This window comes from Ischnura elegans, chromosome 8 (genome assembly GCF_921293095.1).
Source record: "Ischnura elegans chromosome 8, ioIscEleg1.1, whole genome shotgun sequence".
Taxonomy (NCBI): Eukaryota; Metazoa; Arthropoda; class Insecta; order Odonata; family Coenagrionidae; genus Ischnura; species Ischnura elegans.
Genome location: NC_060253.1, coordinates 65,153,425 through 65,172,557, shown reverse-complemented (window position 1 = coordinate 65,172,557; position 19,133 = coordinate 65,153,425).

Sequence of the window (19,133 nt, the reverse complement as noted above, 5' to 3'; positions counted from 1 at the left end):
GCTCAATTTCATTAAATGCATGAGGGGTAAGAAATAATCAGCTTGAATTGTTAGCATGTACTTAGAATCATTCTCATATTGGAAGTCATTGACCGACCTAAAAGTATTTCAATGAAAAACATCCAGTTGAACTTGTAATGGTACAGAAAGAAGTCATGGAAAAGTCACTTACTTAGTATACATTAATGAAACATGTGTCATGTAACCTTTTTCTTTACGGGAACTTTTGAGTCAAGCCTAAGTATCAGCTAGCAGTAAATTCAAAATTGACCCTAAGCAGCTTAAAGAAATCACTCTCTCATAGATACCATTGTATGTAATATTTATTAGTTTGTGATCTTGTTGATAGTATTATAAAAATAAAATATACACACATAACTCTGCTTAAAAAGTCCCATGAGCCTTATTGTTATCTAGAGAGTGATTGCTAAGTTTGGTATAATGAGATAGGAATTCGTATACATTTTTTCTGCTATTTGAAAGATGACAATGGTATATCAGAACACAATTTCTGTGCCATAAACATTATTTATAAATTAAATATTCCTTAAAAGTTCTACCCCCGGAAGAATGAGAGTAGCACTGCATAAATCTATTTAAAACATGTCCAAAAGTACAAAACTCCACCCATGACCACATTTTTACTCCTTTAAGGTAATACGAATAATGTATCTGTTCCTGTGCCATAACATTTATCTATGAATTAAAAATCTCTTAAAAATTCTTCTCCGGAAATAATGAGAAAAGCACTTCATAAATATATTGGAAACACGTCCAACAGGAAATGACTCCACCCATTACCACATTGCTACTCCTTTAACGTAATATATTGACGAGTTCTGTGGAATACCTTTAAAACTAACGAAAATTTTTCCAGATTACTAGAATTATAGGTCTATGAATGCATTCAGAATGTAAGCGGAGGAGATGGCATAGAATCCCCTTTTTGTCCCGGGGGGAAATGACCGAGTGAAAAAGAGTACCAGAAGCTAACACAGGACCCAATTCATCTTCTCAACCCTACACCGTTCATGCGCCACTTTCCGTATCTTCACCGTTTCAAAAAATGAAGAAAAAAAAACAACAGCGCTCTGCAGAAATAGTGGGTAGGGAACTCGGCTCGGGATTTCGTTTATTTCCATTCATCACTCACCGTTTTGAAACAAAAATCGTGGCCAGGGAACACAAAAGCATGAAAACAGAGACCATTAGTTCTACTTTAAACTTCGACTTTTCCTCGTCGTGAAAAAAATATTATGTGACGGCCATTACCATGAGGAAGCCTTAAGACTTCCTCGTTTCGTCATTATAGTTAATGGATCAGGATGCTATTTTATTTTTGAGGAATAATAAAAATTTTGACTCGTGGGGCACAGAAGGAAATCCTTGCACGGAGGAAAAATAAATTTGGAGACAAGCCCAAGAGGTCTTATAAGTTATCATGGAATGAGGGCGTGAATAAAAATAGTTCAGGACAGATTAAGAAAGGAAGTAAATTTCCACCATTTATCTTCACTAAACTTTAATGGCAGGAACGGAGAAAATTACAAACATTTCTTGGATGCAAACTGAATTTGCTTCCCCTTGAGATAACAAGCCGCTATTTTTTAAGCGAAAATATTTAAATACATCAATTGTATTTCCACACCTTTTGTTGTTTGAACCTTCACCTAATTTTTTTATGAGTAGAGCACCTGACACTAAACACGCCGCATAAGGGTTCTCATGCGGAATTAACTAAGTCAATAACTACCGTTGGGCATTCAATCGAAAGAAGTGGTGGGATTTCTAAAGAAAATATAACATTACCCGATTTGGCTGTATTTGAGACATCAATTTTGCTTAAATAAACTTTATGCAGAAAAAATCTTTCACATTAACCTGGACTCGAAACTGGGTCCCGCAAAATAGGAGTCGAGTTATTCACAGATTCTTAAAATAAGGTAACGCCAAACGTAGATAAGGTAATTAACTTAGTTAGACGCGCATTGCAAATACAATGTATCTGGAAAGAGGTGTTCACAGAGAGCAAAAGTTTCATAAATGTAGTTTTTATTTCAATGTACCAAACGAACTGTAAATGAGCAAAAATAAGGAAGAATTGAGACAAGGCTTCCAAAATTATCGGCATTTTCAGCGAGACCAAGGATTCTTGATGTTGATAATCATGATACCTAAAGTGATACGCGATAAATAATACCTTCGTAAGAAAAATTCTTCACCAACTCAAGATGCTAATTAATGATACTTGGTTGGATTAAATGAAAAATGGCGGTCATTTGTAGTTCATGAAGCTAGAGATATCCACCACGCAAGGTATAGTATTTGGAGGAGGAGACCAACAGCTTAGGTCATTTGGGCCAAGAAAGATGGGTAGGTAAGGAAGGAGGGAGAGAAACCCGGCGTCGGCATTAGCCTACTTTTAACGAAAGGCGTCAAGGGTACCGCGGCTTAACGTCCCACCCGACGGACGGAGTGTTAAACCTTAAGCTATCATTAAAACGGGTGGTTTAAACATGGAAAATGAATTAATGATGGGATGAACTCATCACAGTTTATCGGAAAAACTTATACATAAAAAATAAATCGTTTTAACATGAATTTCCGATCCAATTTCGACTCCAAATAGCATTCAAGTAAGGATCGAGCAGTCTCTGAAAATTCTCTGTCACCACCGGGATTTGAACCCGAGCCCACGGGGGGGGGAAGCCAACACTTTAGCCACCACACTAACCCGTTACCTGTCTACCACGCCGCATCACTGAATTACCTTCGCGATTAGCCGTGCTAGGACGGGATAAGTCGGAGCAAACAGAACTTCACCCAACTTCCACACGCAGAAACTTTCCACTTGCATCAGTCCTCTGACCAGGCACAAAGCTATACAGAACACTCCAGCGAAAGAACACCCACTCCACTATCCACTTCATCTCCTTGCTACTTGGTAATTACCAGCACGAATTGCGCCGTGTAGGTATGCAACCTTCGTTGTTTTGCCTAAGACAGGTGCAAAAAATGCAGTCCTTTCCCCAGGCGAAGATTCTCCGTTGAAACACTTCATGCTCTACGTGAAACTCTAGACTTTTCTTACCTTCGTGTTCAGCGCACTTCGCCATTTAATATGCTCTCATTCTCAAGGGTCCACCTAAGCCAATTCTAACATATATGTCTCTTAATATGTCAGATTGTCAGATCCACATCATCATCATCATCACTGGTCCACAATCCCATGATCGGTTTGACACAGATGTCCACTCAGTTCTCCTATCAGCTAATATTTTCACACCTACGTATTTCTTCTCTTTCACACCCTTCTTTATATATTCCATACATTTTGTTCGAGGTCTTCCTTTTCCGTTCTTGCCTTCCAGTTGTCCCTCGACGTTTGTCTTCATCAGGCCATCATGTCTCAAGATTGGCCTATAAGGTTGTTACGTCTTCTTGCTAAGGGTTTCCAGACCCACATACAAAAGAAAATGTGATAGCTATACGAATGGTATGCTACCTGTTTTCTACAGATATAGGGAAAAGAGCGTATTACTCATTTCTACTAAGCTCCGTCTAATTCTCCCACTGCTTAAATATATTCTTCGATCGCTGTTAAAAGAGCTTTCATAGGGTTTGATCGATGGCTGTCTAAGCTATTTTACGCTTTGAGCAGAAGTTTGACCGCGGCGTTATTCATCCCTTTTTTCGTGAATAATGTGTGTGTAATTTTACATAACATCAACTTGAACCTACTTATCAGAGAAAATAACCATATCCAAGTACTTTATCATTGATAATCCAAGTTAAACGATATGGTCATTTTCGTGAATAATTTTTCGTGTGATGACAAAGAACTTTCTTTCCAGTAGCCTCCAATCCTCCATGGGTAAAACATGGGCGCCATTTAAACAAAGATCTTGCATTTATCCTCCTATTTTTAGAATAAAATAAAGCAGCAGGCGTACTTTTACATCAAAGCACCTCATTTTGCTCCTGTTGTTGCATAATTTTGACCATGCCTCACACCATGCGCTAAAGCTTATTTTTTGTCACGGAGAAGAGATTAAGGAGTTCTTTAATGCCGTCAATTACGAATTCTGAGCAGCGTCAACTTGTGTGCGGATTCAAGATCTTCTTTTGTCTCCACCCTCGTTTTTTCACCGAGCTTACTTTTTGTACCATTGTGAGACTTCACGCTTATCGATTCCAAAGTCCGTTGGCGACCCGCATCTTCCTGTACACTTTTATTTACCATTGACGGGAGAAACCACTGCATACTTTCCGCTGGAGCGCCAAATTTATGTCCAAAGTCTTCATATTAAATGAATAAGGATTATATATTCTACGATGACTACTTTCACTGATTATCTATGTATCATAGTGTAAATTTTGGGCAGTAAAATAAACATCAGTATAGTTATTAATTATTATAATTATTTTAAGGAACCATATGAAATGAAAGACCTCGAATGAAACGCATGGAACATGTAAAGAAGGATGTGAAAGAGATGAAATACGTAGGTGTGAAAAGATAAGATGATAATAGAATTGAGTGGAGAACTGTGTCAAACTGATCATAGGATTGTGGAAGGTTACACGGGATTTCCACCGGGTCAGGTTCTCCAACTCCATCTCGGCCGACTTTTCGATGGGCGAGTTGCCCATAAAGTCGGCCGAGATGGAGTTGGAGAACCTGACCCGGTGGAAATCCCGTGTAACCTTCCACAATTCTATACGCCGGGAAAGCCTACGATCATTCTTCGATCATAGGATTGTTGACCAGTGATGATGATGAAATGGTAACGTTTATGTTTGCCGGAAAATTTTCAACAAAGCCAGACTAGTGCAGTGATATTTACTTATATCACAACAAATCAAAGTATTTTGGTTGGCTAAGAACCAGTCAAAATACCATAAGGCGTAGTGTCATCAAAAGAGGACCTCAGCCTCTACATGGAAGTAAAAATTAATGTAAATATCGTCATAAAATTTGTGAAATAAAAACTTTATTATTATTATTATTATTTAATTCCATCTCTACTCACAAAAGTTATGATAAATTCATAAATACTTAATACATTTATGAATAATATTATTCGACTGTTAACTTAAATAGCGCAACAGTCGACGCAGATGACTGGAAAAGTTTTATGGAAAGACATTATCCAAATTCGGTGAGTAAATTTAATGCAGTGCAGTCCATTTAAAGTTTAGTACCCATGAAAAAATTGCGTGAATAGCATCACAAGCGAAACTTGCAAGATATTTATTTTATTAGAAAAAGCCCGCTGTGGCCGCGTTATATAGTGACCTTACATTTATCACACCATGGAACACCAAAGGGAAGCGCTATTGTTATTTAGTCACACTCTTTATCCGATGAAATTCTATTCGAGTGGAAAATTTATCTTGGCGCAAACGAAGTGGGTGATGCAAATGCACTCCGCAAAATAAGCACCGAGAAGAGAAGAAAAACACGCCCAAGTCCATTGACCATTCCCGCAAAGGCTTTGCCATGAATTTGGGACGTTTTTACTGGGCACATTGCATTCATTCAATTCCTTCCTTGAATTAGCAGCCCATATCCTCTTCCCATGGAGAAAATCTGAGTCTCACTGGAATTAAACTAAGACCCCATGCATAAAGAGGGAGATAGATTGCCTAGATTCTCAACCAGACAATTGTCCTGCCCTTATTCTCATTCGTTGCCATTGTATAGTGTTTTGCCATCTTGAAGAGAGCTACTGAAGGAATGGTTTATTTTTTATAAAACCTAAATCCGTGGCTTTATCATGGTCAGTAGCATGTCAAGGGTTAGGCTTCATGACACAAAAAAGTATCCATTCACGCGCTGTAAAAATTGAATGTACGAAAACTTAGGTTCTAGACATGAAATGAAGGTTTACTAACACACATCTTATATGATGTGTCACTTTTACGTCAGTTACAATTGAGAAAATGAATGAAATTGTTATCAATCTGTGAATCCATCTTAGAAATGTAATTGTTTCCGGAAAAATACTTAATTTCAAACAAAAAACTTAATTAGACTGGACCTTGACCAATGCCGCTGTAAATAAAAAATAACCTTACTGCACACACGCAGGTATTTAAAAAAACGAAGATAGTAAATCCCAATTAAGCTACATATATTTATCTATCTTACGTTAAAGTGATAAATGCTAAAAACCTTAAAGCTGATAGTTTCCATGATTTATCAAAAATAAACTTTTGAAGTTTAAATTACATGAATCATTATTTTTTTAGCTTTTCTTTGTGTAACCGATATTTATAAATCTCCCATTGCACATTACTGTGTGTTCTTATAACGAGTTTTAAATATTTTTTCACTCGACTGTTGAAAAATTTGCAGGCGTGGATAATCTTCATCTCAAACGTCTCATTGTTTGCTGCTATGTTCTTTACCCAATATTTTTTTCTCTACTACTTCCAACACCCGGAGAGAAACATTTAAAGTAAAGGCGTGAATCCTTTCCATACGAAGGGGTAAAAAGAATAAGAAATGAGAAAGAGCCTTCGTGAAGGAAATTTTCAGAAAAGACGGAGGAACAACCTAAAAAAATTGCTCAATTTTTTCTTTTATTTCTAACTCCAGAAAGAGATAATTCATTGCTCCGTACATTCTGCATTCTGATTTTAATAGGAGTGCTGTCAATTATCATCCGTATGCATGAGTGCACAAAGTTCTTTTTTTCCGTTTGAATAAGCATGTAAACATTTCACGAGATTACATGCACAGTAATCAATGTAGCAAAGCGCTCTATAGAAGAATTAACGACATTGACAAAAGAAAATTATTTAAGATTGAAATAACATTAACATCTTTTGAAACCTCATCTGCAGAAGACCTCCATGTATTGACAAATAAAATGCAAATAATTGCGGAAAGCTGAGCTCCAAAAGATTTTCGGAGCGCAAATAAAATGAATCACAGGACTTGCTGTCGTTCCTTTGTTCTTTTTAAGGATAAGCCATGGGTAATTTGCTCGAAAAAATAAGTAAAGCTCATCCCTACAACGTTTTAGTATTTGCTTTCTCATTCAGCCGGTTTTCTCTCCTCACATTCGACCTCTCTCTTTTGCTTTAATTCATTATTGGAACCACTAATAAAATGCCATTTTATAAGTTATAACTTTTATATTCATCGAAATTTTATGGTTAATTTTTTCATCTCCCGTGAAAATGAAGATAAAAAGGAGCAATGATCATTTCATATTACTCTAGGCTGATCCGGTGAATGCCAAATTTTAGCACATACTCCGGTTGATCATTATTATCACAATTATGGTAAGTTTTTCCATACCTTTTCTTCATTGACGACCGTCAGCAATGAATGAATTGGACCTCCGCGGCACCTAAATGCAATTTCATGAATTTCATAAAGGGGAGAAAATATTGTCGTAGCAGCAATTTTTGTGACAGATACGTTTGAGAAGAACAGTTGAGTATCGCATTCCGCCTAATATGACAATTAGCGGCCACTAATTATTGACCGGCTCGATTAAATTGCGATGAGCAGGCTGAACTTTCACCATGACTAAATAATGGCTTTCGGCGAAAACAGCCAAGATCCGAAATACTGCGATGGATTTATTTTTCGTAATTAAGTCCTAGGTTACCTTGGTAATGAGGGTGAAAATTTGGCATGGCGATCTTTCCACTAAGTGAGTAACTGGATGGCTATATCTAGTTCTCATCCTCCCTGACAGCAAAATTCTGTCCTTCTTCTTCAGCCGAGAGAACTATTGTAATCCCATGGGGATTTCTCACGATTGTGCCCAATGGCGAATGCATTCTAGGGACAAAGGAGGTTAGTTGGAGGAGTCTGGGGGTAATAGGGACCTCCCAATAGTAGTGGGGATCCGAACAAAATTACTATTTCATCTATTGTAAATCTAGGAGGCTATAAACCCCTCCTAGCCTCTCCCTGGATCCGCCACTAATAGTGGCCGAATATATAAGCATCCTTGCTCTGTGGCAACCAATTATTCCCTGAAATGGCCTGAAATCCTGGTATACGTCCCAAAGATCAGAACGTGAGAAAGAGGACTTAAGGTTCACATAGCACTCATCGGACCAATGCAATTGCATCAAAGCTAGGAAATACCCCACAATATCTCTAGGTATCACTCTCAAAGTAACATCATTCCAAAAACGCTGAAGAATTAGGCTAGATTCGATTATTTAATAGAATTATATTAGTTGTAAAGTATGCTGTTAGTATGCACTTAACTATGCTTAAACTAAAAAGTTCAAGAATTTTATTATTACACATAATATTAGAGCCACACTATATTTCCAGGTCCGAAAGAAGCGATAAATTCAGAGAGATGTTTTGCCGAACGCATAGATATGGGAATTCGTTTCTCCCCCGAACCATAAAGGACTTCAATAAATGCAAATCGCAATTTCCTTAGAACACTTCCTTTTTACGTAAGAACTGCTGGTGTCCTAACACCCCCTGCCGCACGCCTTTTAGGCAGCTTACCATATTTTGTAGATGAAGAAACACTTTGCACCAATATGATATGAGGATTAGATGAATAAGGCAATTAAAAAACGGAATCTGACAAGCAGGAAAATTGGATGGGAAAGATACCGATGCAGTTGTTCTTCCAGCTGCTGTTCTATTTCCTAACATAAAGAACACTAGAAAGAAGTTTGAGTTTGTGAGGAAACCTATGTTTCGCTCAGCAACATACCGTTAGCTTCATATAAAATTTACTTTTAGGGTGAGGTAGTCGCCTTTCTCTCTTGAGGACAATTGTTGAGTATTCTGGCGATAGCTATTTCCCGACGAATACCAATTTATCACTAGTAAAATTATGAAATTTACACTACCAAATATAACATATGAATCTGGTGGAGGGAAACTTTCAACCCAAGAAGATCATCACACAACTTAAGAGTCGCAGTCAATGAATTACCAAGCAAGATGTGCTTTAACAAAGAGGGTCAATCAACTGTACAGCACATCTTGATCGGTACCGGTATATCCATCGGTATATATATGTATGATGAATCGATAAATAACACGATTAGAAAGCGGGATCTGACAAGTAGTCAAATTAGATAGGAAGATACCTCAATACACGATAAAAGCCAATGAAATTTTTTAAATAGATGGTATTCTCCTGCTGCCATCAAAATGAAAAAAGTACATTGTAAAGTACAATCTTTAAACTAAAGATTATTTCATGAGTCACCCTCAGGAAAGGACAACTGTATCAATAATTTTTAATGTGGTTAAGGAGTCCAAATACTCTTCCGGCTACACCACAGGGCCACCAGACTTCAATGAGATAAAGCACGAATAATGTCCAATGGAAACAAACGCCAGGATAGGAGAGTCCGGGTCATATTTACACGGACACAAGTTTTTGATTTTTGCATTTTTCTCAACTATTTTTTTGTAACAGGTACAAGAAATTCCACCATTCCTTGTTCATTTAATCGCATGTTATAGTTTTTTCAACGTTTATCAATTTTATTTCAATACCTAAAGGATTAGGACTCGGTTATAGCTTCAAATATTCGTTTTGTTTTCAGAGACCAAAGGCTTTATGTAACGAGGGGTTACCTTCATTGATACTTCATATTTCTTTATTGCTTTTCTCGGGCTTATTTGATGCCTACAATCTTAACTAACAATTTGATCTACAGCATCCATCAGAAAGTTTTAACGGTACTAGTTCAGAGTAATACGGGAATATGGGAAAGAATGACTACGATGATGCTAAAAAAATACAGTATTGGTGGACCTTACAGCTTTTTAAAGGTTTTTCATTGAATCAATTACATTTGTATTAAGGAAGAAAAGCAAAAAAGAAAAACATGTTTTCGCTTTATTCTTTCAAATAACTCATATTTTTATCTCATTCAAGATACTTCCTGTATTGTGGGCGGATAATATTTTATACCGTTCACTAAAAAACTGAAAGAAGAAAAATGTGAGCGTGATTAATAGCGTGAAAATGTTATTTTTGGAAATATTTTTCAGTAAAATATTCATCACCGGGACAACAAAAGGAATTTGATCTCCCTTACGACCTTACACAATGGGTAAACCGATGGAATTTTATTAAACGCGATGCCTCCACTATTGTTCCCCACTCACGTTTGATATCCTTTCAATTTTTAAACAAAAGATACTTCTTTTTATTCGCTAAATGTGTGAAGAATCTCACATGAGACTATACTGAAGTTATCTCAATCAATATCGTTTGTTTTCTGGGTTCATTCATAAATGGCCATTGAATGATGAATATCAAGCCTACCAAATTTCTACTTCCAAAATTTTGCACTCAGCATCTACTCATTCGCCTTTTTCAATGATACCAGTAAAATTTAAATTTGTAGTTTGTTTCTTGACGGATTACTCTTCCATGTCTTTTTCTACGCAGTAAATTGTAATTCTTAGTCATCAACTAATATTATTAAAATTTGAATAACACACACTTATGGCTACAATTATCCGCAAAATAAGAGTAATAATCCACAAGAGTAATTGTTACATTTTATAAGTAAGTATTTACTGTGACACTTTTTGTGCTTTGATGTAAAAGCAGCTGAAGTCATCATAATAATTGCCGTAAATGTATGGTAATACTAAAAAAAATGTTTGTGATCATTTTCCTGTCAAAAAAGAGGCTAAAACAGGACAGCTATTATACAATTATACCAACAATTCATCATGAAAATTTCCCTGAATTTCTAAACATGCTTCTAATTTTTTTATAAAGTAGTTTTTTATTCCATTCATATAAAGGAACGTTATTTATATCATATATTGGTTTTCCTGCCTTGATAATAGCAAACATATTTTGAAATTTTTTTGCGTTCGCTTACAAATAAAACCTTTCCTAAATTAACCATCCATACAGATACACAATAATAGTTCTTCATGATGACTAATCCCTTTTCCAGTCCTATCACAATTTTTTGCTGCCTCGGTCATTCTGGTCGTGTTCAAACCATTACCTGCTACGGCACCGTTTATTTATAAACTCCATAAGCGTTTATTATAACACTACAGAGAAGATCACTACAAAAATTATCGCCAGTAAAGAGATTTAAGGCGGTATTTTGGCGGGCAGCTGAAATCAATCAAACTAAATGATACACAAAGATATCGTGGTGTCCATTTAATTGTAATTTCACAAACACTACTATACGTGTTTCGATTGGCTAGCAATCATCATCTGGTATCTGTATCAGAGTATGTGAAATTACAATTAAGCCGGAAAAACGATATCTAGGTGTATCACTTAATACTATCTTCTACGATATCCATCTGGATAGAGTTGACTTCAATCAAACTAACTACATCATCATGGAGGAGCACGAAAATACATTACAATGCTAATACGACGAATACAACTAATCTTTATTACAACAATCTACTCAGACCACATTTCAGGTCGTGTTCAAACACATTCTTTGGCCAAAATCTTATCCTTATGGTCAATATTTAGTTTTTCACGTTTATTTTGTAGGTATTAGTTCATTTGTGGCAGAAACTCAGCGTACATTCCTTTTTATGCAGCTGCTAGCATTTCAATTTTGGTACCTAGTAACAGACGAATTGGGACACAGATGACGTTGTCCGGCTCGTCGATCAAAATAAGAAAGGAGGAAAAAGGACCTAGGGAACACATATCCCTTTCCAAGGAAAAATACTTAGATAGTGCAGGTCGAGGAAAACCACACCATTGAAGGAAGCGAGTGAGGCGTAAAAAATGCGGCAAGCAAGGAATGAAAAGCTTGAGGGTGACCGAATTTTGCGGAGTGGACCATTATATTTTCCTTTTCCTCTTGAGGCAAAAAAAGGTATTGAGAGGAGGAATGTTGGATATGATATAAAGAAATCCTCATGCCATTCCAATCTATTAGAGAGATTAGCCATTAAGTGGGGATTCACAAAGAGATCCTTTATTTGTAATGGAAATGAGGGATCTGGCAAAGGAATGGATCTCTATGGAGAGGGAGGAGGTTTGGAGGACCACCGAGGGTCAAAAGGGTATCACTCGGCTCATGGGACCAAAAGGACCCGCCCGAGGAGGGAGGGCCATACCGCAAAGGGTGAAATTGAGGTTGGAGAACGAGAAGGGAGGAGAAGTAAGGCATGAAGGACGTGGAAAAGAGACGAAAAGGAATGAGAGATGCGGGAAATGGAGAAAGGAAATGATAAACGTGTGAAGGAAACAGAGAAATGAGGAAAGCGGGAACAAGAAAAGGCAAGGTATGTTAAAAAGCAAACTTTTTTGCATTCCGCACAATATTTTATTTAAAGACACGACCGGTTTCGACTTTTTCAGGTGATTATCAAGAGGTCAGTAAAACCGTCTGTAATGTAAGTTCCGAAAAGGTTGAAACCGGTCGTATCTTTCAAGAAATACTGTGTGGAATACAGCTAAGTTCATTTTTAATCTATCATGTCACGATTCCACAAAGTAATCTCGCATGCCATTGATTTCAAGGTAGGGTAAATTAGGAGACTTAGATTTGCAATAGTATGTAGACTCGATCCCTTGATTTGGGTACGTATTTCGGCTGTTCACTCGGAATTATTATCAAATGAAGTAAATATCGGGAATAAATTGCACTCATCATCGTCATAATGCGTAGTTTTCAAACCAATTTTTTCACAAATTTAACGGCGACAGATAAAAAAGCCGAACAAGTATAGCTTGAAAAGAATACTATTAATTTTTTACTGAAGAAAAGAAAAATATGATATCGAAGAAAGTTTAAGGACTACTTAAAGCCTTTTAGCAAGTGCACTAAGTTACTCACTCTATCATGCAACCCAAAAGTAGGTTTGAGTAGGTGAGGATAAAGATCACGCCCAACTAAGTCACAGGATTGTGTATTTTACAAATTAAGGGTAAATTTGATGGATTAGGAAGATACTTTGTGGAGATACATTATGAGATATGAAGTGAAACACTGAACTTTCCACAAACAATTTATTCAACTACAGTCGACATGTTTCGCTGCACTGCAGAATTAGCAAGACTAAACCAAGAAAATTTATGGTTGGTTAATTTATTGGTTTAGTCTTGATAATGCTACAGTGCAGCGAAACATGTCGACTGTAGTTTAATAAATTTTATGGTTGGAAGAAAATTACTTTGCTTTTCTACAAAACACACACTTTATTGCCGAATAGTTTCGGTACACTGTACCATTTTCAAGACAAGTGATACACATAAGATTTTGCCGGGATATATACTCTGTGGTCGGGTGATTGGAGGGGAAGGGGAGGGGGGAGGTAAGTGACGGGAAGGGTGAAGGTGGGAAGGGATGGGGGAAAACCAGAGGTAGTTACAGAGAGGAGCGTGGGTTGGCGTCACGGGGATTTTTTGGGGTGTAATAGTGGAATGTCTAGGAGGGGGGAGTGGAAAGGGAAAAGGTGGTCATTAGCAATGGGTTCTTTCCTCTTTACAATTTTTAAAATTTCCAACTGTTCCCTGATATCCAGCTGTGTTCCTTTCTTGACTCGGTGCAGCAATTCCGGGGTAAAATCCGCTTGGTGGCCTTCCTCCCGAAGATGGGTAGCGAATTGGGACATCTCGGTGTTGTTGCAGTAATCGCGCCGGTGTTCCTCTGCTCGTACGGTCAGACTCCTTCCTGTTTGTCCTATGTATTTGGAGTCACAATCACCACACCTTAATTGGTAGACCCCGCTCTTGAATAAATTTTATGCTGAAAGTACAGTCTTTCACTTCATAGCTCAAATTAAGGGTAGTTGTGACAGTTGCTTTCCCTCTTTCGCGCTCCGAGGGTTTTGTTAGAGTGTATCGGAACGTTTAGCGCATGATTGGAGGGCTCAGGGCCCGTCAATCAGCAGCCAATCACCATGATCACTAAGCTACCACGCTCTCCGAAAATCATTTTAAACACTATTTAGAGTAATGGATTATAAATTCATTAAAACAATCATTTTGAGCACACAACCTTGCTAAAAGTACCAGGATATTTTTTATAAAGATCCTATTCACAGAAAATTCTCATCGGTCTCGGTAGTGAGGGGGTAAAATGCTTAACTTGCTAAACCTGAAGGTTGCGGGCTCCATTCCCGCTTGTGTAAGTTACCTTTTTAAAGGCATGGGTGTTTGCGTTGTGCGTCGTTAGTGATTGAAAGACCCCCATTGAGAAGACTGTTATGAGATGTTGAATCAAAAAACGTAAAAGATTTCACATAAATAATTTTAATATCGTCCAGATTCATCGCTGTGCGACATCGCCAGGTGCAAAAAATGTGCACCTGCCACTTCTTTGCAACTGTCGATGTCGTACAGAGACGAAACTGGTCGATATTAAAATTATTTATGCGAAATCGAAAAGGTTTTTTTAATCATAAAGGAAAAAATAATTGAAAAATAAAGCAAATACACGAAGTCACCTCCCAAATTATCCAATGTTGCCATAATGAGATTTTTACGGGGGAATTGGAAATAAGGATAAATAAAATTAACCTTGCTAGCATCCCTTCTTCGAAACCTATCAATCAGTTTAAGTCGTCGAATCTCGAAAGAGGAATCGCCTATCGATTGCGCTAATGTGGAAGGGAGCAAGGCACCACTTCACGGGGACGGATACCGCCTTCGAAATTCTCTCGAAGGGTGTCAAATGGGAGAACGCCGGACAAGTAAATTGAAGACCCGGGCAGAGCGGATAGCACGGCGGTGGAGGTGGCCTCTAATGATGCGGATACGGTCGCCTTTAGATCGTACCTCGCTCTCAGGGGCTCCAACTCTTCAAGTGAAAAAGGGGAAGTCATTTTGAAAAGACGAAGAGAAAGGGTTCAGTAATTCCAATATAAAAGGAATAGGTGGTGCCCAGTTCCTAGCACCTACGCACTCGGCCTCCGATGCCCGAAAGTGAACGCATGAAAATTCGAATTGAACGCCTTATGATTTTTTATTCTTACCGACGCTGAACGCGAAATTTCCACGGGGTAAACGGGAATGACCAGTACCAGAGAAGCAAAACTGTTTGTTTAATGAGATGATGGTATTAACAAAAAACCTACCATTAGTCTTGAGAGGTTTTTCCTGCGTAATAAGTATACCCAGATTGACCTATAGAAATCTCACCAGAGAAGCAAAACTGTTTGTTCCATGAGATGATGACATTAACAAAAAAAAACATACAATTTTTGCTGAGAGGTTTTTGTCCTGCGTATTAAGTATACCCGGATTGACCTATACAAATCTCACCAGAGAAGCAAAACTGTTTGTTCTATGAGATGATGGCATTAACAAAAAACATACCATTTGTGTTGAGAAGTATTTTTCGTGCGTGATAAGTATCCCCGGAGGTTCCATGAAGTTTAAATTTGAGTCGGCTCACAGTTTTCTTCGAATTCTTGGAGATGAGAGGAAAACACAATCTGTTTCCTAAATTTGTTGACAGTATGAAGTAATTCTGTCAACATTTTTAATCAATTCATTCACTGGTTAATTAATTGGCTAATGAAATAGTAAACCAGTGAATGAATTGATTTGTTAATGTTTACATTGATAAATTTTTGAATCATCAACCTACAAATAAGAGGCTTTTTATTAAGGATTATTTGAATCAAATAAATGAAAGTGACGAACCGGATGAGGATTTAAATATATAATGGAAGGAAGTCTACAAATGTAAATTTAGGAATCCGGTGATTCATAATCGAGTATGTCTTTCCTCTTCAGTCGAAAATGGTTTACTTCCTGTACAGAGGATATACTTCCTTATTCCCTTATGTTGACGAAATAATCAACTTTCTTGCCCTCCCTAACTGATAAGCAAAGCACCTTACCTTCATTAAGACTTAGTTTTCTCCCACTTACCATTACTGTATCAAATACCCATTCTGTCTTATTCTTATTTCGTTCAAAGATTTCTCCCTCCGCAAAGCATTTCAATAATATCCTAAGCATACCTTTACTCTGTATATCTTATAGATTTGGCCACTATAAGATTAGTTTGTCGAAACATTTATCGTAGGAACTGCTAACATTCATTTTCAAGTCAGTCTGTCGCAGTCCCACTTGCAATGTCTCGGAATAATTTTATACCTGCTTTGTGCATAATATTTTGGCAATCAAGATAGTGAGATAGCAGGGTTCTCGAAGCAGGGACTTGGTCAAAAGGTTCAGCACTTATGAGTCTGACCAATCTGTATTATAGTTGCTGTACTTAAGCAAAGCTCAATCCAGGAAATAAATATCTCTATAAATACGCTCAATTACTGGAATTATAATTTTAAATCAATCATAATAGTTCTCTTCCGCAAAATGTTAATTACCTAGTAATTATAATTATAGATATTAATAAAATCGTAAAATATGTTAATTACTTTAATAATAACTGTACATTACTATCTGGAACTACTGCATTATTAATAATTTATTATTAAAATTTTAATTTTTTAAATGAAAATTCACCAATGACGAAATTTTCCGTGAAAAAATCATTTGGCTACGGATTTGAGATCGGATCTGCCGATTGTCAGTAAGGTATGCTACCAGTTACACCACCAAGCCAGCAACCGGGATGATTCGGGTTCGAACCCGGCTGCGTCAAATGTTTTTTCATGGCGGATTTCGTCCTTGATGAATATTCGTAAAAAATTAAAACCATAATGATAATTTTTCAATAAACGAATAGGTCTACATTGTTATATCCTATGCAATTTTAATATTATTATAGTATTTAACATCTTTTGGGAAAGAAAACTATTTTTATCATTATTATTATTGATATAAAATTTAATATAGGATTTATAGGATAATTTTATGTTTACACACTCCAGCCGGCACCTGCTGACAAGCCTTGATTGGCTTAGCAGGACCGTGAGGATATATTGCTGCTAATGTTATAAAAATCTTTTTTTTTAGTTATATTGGTTAAAGCAATTGTTTTGAAACTACTGCTGTTATCATCATTATAACACATTATTTATTAATATGTTAAATCCTTGGCAATAAAGCAGAGTTTGTAAAAAAAAAAAAAAAATGAAGCATTTATTAACATTAAAAAAAAAAAATCTCCATTCATTTAAGCGTATTTATTGACACATTTATTATAACTTTGCATAAAACTTAGCAACGGTGTGCCTGACTGCGAACAAAGTCACTATTTCACGCAGTGTTTTTCAATAAAAACAAAACTTAATATAACCCTAAACCTAAATCCATTCTAGTGCGGGGAGAAGATGGGTTCAACGCATAAAACTTTCAATGCCCAATACCAGCTTAACAATAATTACAATAAAATTTACCATAGTGAAGTCATTGATAAATGATCAACAAAATAATATATTTAAATTAGCAACAAATGAATAAAACATAATAAAAAAATGCAAGTAAAGAATCTTGAATAATATGTACGCATAGAGCGAATGGGAATACAATTATACAAAAAATACAGCAATCAATTTCACTATTGATTAAAGGTATTTGGAATTCATTAAATTGAAAATTTATCTTTTAAAACTTGCTATGGATACATGTTTTTGATTCTTCCGGCAGTGAATTCCAACCGTGGGAAATGGAAACTACGAACGATATATGGCATATCTCTGTGCGTGGGATCAATAGATCCGAGAGATGTGATCTTCTAGAACGCTGTAGTCCATTTACTTGAAATAAAAAAAATTGTTGAACAAATGAGGCGAACATCAAAGTCAGAAGAATTTTATACGTCGTAATTAGGAAGAAATATACTCCTCTTTCACATGCTTTTAGTCATTTGAGTTTTTAAGAGTTTAGGTTCTTTGGTCACCATAAAGGCAAAAAACGTCACACGAGAAGCGGTGGCAAGAGTTCAAAAAGCTGCCCGCACGTCAGACCTCATTTGCGTTTGTTCTTCGCTCTTGAACTCGACCCTATGTCATCCGCGTGGAGGTTGGAGATGAGAAGCTTGCATTCTACTCGGGAGAGAATCGCGAAGACGCTCGAACAAAGCAAATGAGTCGGTGGTATGCAACGACGGTGCACCCCACAAAAGGGTTTACGAGCAGTGGTACTCGCCCGCTCCCATCTCAGCTCCCTTTAGCACATTCAGGTGTTCCACCACAAATTCGAACCCCACCCCCCTTTGGAATCGCATGCATATCGAATGGCTTGAAGACAACGGCTGGCCACCTCCAAACGCCCATTAATGATTCACATCTGCTTACCGCAACGGCGTCGGGCAAAGAGAATCGGCCTAATTTGCGAGACCAAGAGAGGAAACCGAGGCAAATGACATAGGTAAACTAGAAAGGGATGAAGCGATGATGCTAATTAATACCACCGCCGCGTTTGACTTGAAACAAAGGAGAAGCCTGCACAAAAAATGTCTTAACCAACGATTCATAATCTAACCAATATATGAAGTCTTCTCCACAGTGGATAAAATAGTTGTGGTGAATCTATTCAATTCCACTCACTATATATTTCGATCGGAAACATGCATTTTCTCGAGGGATTCGACCTAGGTATTTACAGAAACTCTAATTAAGAGAACTGTATAATATAACATATAACAATATAAGAATATTATGTACCAATAATATTAATGAGTAATAATTATGCATCCTTAATTTGACACCTGTTGTATCCCATATGGATTGTATTCATTGAATCTACGCCACAATTTAGTTCGCTATGTAACATATTCCAAGAATTTACACGGACTTTATGACAGGCTAAATATTTGCCATCGGTGACTAAAGCAGATGATCAAATGAAAAAAACCGATTCATAAGATAAATGTTACTGAGGAAATGAAAAGCGAAAAAAATATAACTATACAAATAGTAACGAGGTCCTCATAATGTAATATCATTTTACTCGAACCTCCTCTGCTATGATCTCGCGACATCAAATAATATTCCTTAAGCCTAAATCACACGATCATTTCTTTCGTCTATTTCGTCGCCGGCAATTGTTTTTCGCGATCACTCCAATGATGAGGATTCCAATCCCTTTTTTCAATACTCGTCTGGTCCCTTTTTCTGTCGCTGAAATCGTCACTGAAACACCATTCAGACAATCAGAACGCATGCTCGTATGGAGCGATTGCAGCGTAACGTTTGGCAATCCTATCCTATCCTTCCTATCTTTGGCAGTCCTATGACAACGAGCTGT